We start from the raw sequence: 1,899 nt of genomic DNA, 5'->3' as shown, positions 1-1,899 counted from the left end.
TTTGCGTGGCCTGGTATCCTCCTTGCTGATTGTTGTAGTGAGGTCTTTGCTGGTAGTTGTTTTGGTATTGAAAGTTTGGCTCTTTCCTATACCAGGTGCCATTAGAATTGATGAAGCACAGCTCCTCTTGGCTTTCTAATCCATCAACCTCCTTGATCCCTGCATGCTGCTTTTGTTTCTGGTCCCCAACAGAGTTCAACTGCCCTTGCTTAGCCTTCTCTTTGATAAGCATGTCTAGCTTATCTTGGAGAGACTTAATCTCCTTCCTTGTGTGCTGATCATCACTTCTGTTGGCCCTGTCGTGCTCCCCACTGTAGACTGAGTCACTCTTCACCATGTTCTCAACCAGCTCCTCTGCATCCTCTTCAGTTCTGCCTAGGAAGAATCCATTGCTTGATGTGTCTAATCTGGCTCTATACTCAGGTAGAGCACCCCTGTAGAATGTGCTCAGCAAGCTTTCCTTTGTGAATCCATGGTGTGGACACTGAGACCAATAGCCCTTAAACCTCTCCCATGCTTCACTAAAGCTCTCAAGGTTCTTCTGCTGGAAGGTAGAGATTTCATTCCTTATCTTGGCTGTCCTGTAGGCAGAGAAGAAGTTCTCTAAGAATGCTCTCTTGCAATCATCCCAGGTAGTGATGGAATCACTTGGAAGAGTCTTCTCCCATTGGTGTGCTTTATCTCCCAAAGAAAAAGGGAACAACTTGAGCTTGAAGGCATCTTCAGAAACACCATTTATCTTGGACAAACTACAATATCTGTCAAACTTGTCCAAGTGATCATATGGATCTTCAGCAGTAAGGCCATGATACTTGTTGTTCTCTATGGTATTGAGCAGCCCTGACTTGATCTCAAAGTTGTTGTTCTCCACAGCTGGTGCTCTGATTCCCAACCTATGACCATAAATGTGAGGGCGATCATAGGTTCCAATGGCGCGAGCTTGGCGCTGTGGGTGTTGTGGTCGAAGGTTGGCAGCTCCTTGACCATTTCCCTCTTGGGCAGCTTCCAAGGGGATCTCTCCAGCCTGATTCAGGTTCTGATGATGAGCCATCTCAAAACCCAATCTGTCTAAATGAGCCTGTTGCTCCTCCTCTCTCCTTCTCCGTCTATTCTCTCTTTCCAAAGTTCTGATGTCTGGTACTAATGGAGTGAGGTTTGTAGTGCCTCTACTTCTCAAGTTCATACACCTGAAATGCAAAAAGAGGAAGAAGCAGAGCCAATATCACAATAAAAATAAAAATGACTTAGTCTCAAGCAAGTGACTAAATCCCAATGTCAAAATCAACTTAGAACTTGGCAACGGCGCCAATTTGATAACAGAACTTTTCAGGTCCCTATCAAATGTTGTAGTATAAAAGATTGTTGAACCAATCCTAAGTGATTCTAAAGCAAAGGGAATGCAAGACCATGCTTAATCTAAGTGCAATCAATAAGTGGAGTGAAGAGAACTAAGAACTAGAGTTGAAATGCAATAAATAAATGATCTTTGTTTCTCAATATGAAGCAAGAGGACTCATGGGATTAGGGAATTGACATCGGGTGATCAAGTTTCAATCTAAAGGTGGCAGCTTTTCAATCAATCTATCAACCTTAAGCATAGACACAATCCTAAACAAACTCTATCTCTAGATGAATGTTCATTTGCTAAGGCAACTCAAGCATCAAATCTCTTTGGTTGAATGTTACAAAAGCAATCATGGAGAACAAGTCTACTAGCCATCTTAACACCTTTAACAACAAATCTCTTTGGCAAAGTATGTTAAAAGCTTAGGAGAGTTGGTTCAGGCATTTCATCAAACACCTTGTGGGTGGGAAATGCCTAAAGCTCAACTTTTGAGAGGCTAACTCAAAAGATGCATTGAGAATACTCTACTAGCAAGGAACAAGAGAGATCTATAC

At 42.5% G+C, this 1,899-nt stretch overlaps 1 non-coding gene across 1 annotated transcript; it reads left to right on the top strand.

The window, feature by feature from the left end:
- Positions 1-467: 467 nt before the first annotated feature.
- Positions 468-574, top strand: LOC130500452 (small nucleolar RNA R71). The gene has a single exon (XR_008939077.1). It is a non-coding gene; the product is annotated as a small nucleolar RNA R71 (small nucleolar RNA).
- Positions 575-1,899: the final 1,325 nt, after the last annotated feature.

Source organism: Raphanus sativus, chromosome 9 (assembly GCF_000801105.2).
Source record: "Raphanus sativus cultivar WK10039 chromosome 9, ASM80110v3, whole genome shotgun sequence".
Classification (NCBI taxonomy): domain Eukaryota; kingdom Viridiplantae; phylum Streptophyta; class Magnoliopsida; order Brassicales; family Brassicaceae; genus Raphanus; species Raphanus sativus.
The sequence above is the reverse complement of the archived record's forward strand: the minus strand, read 5'-3'. Positions and strand labels throughout refer to the sequence as shown.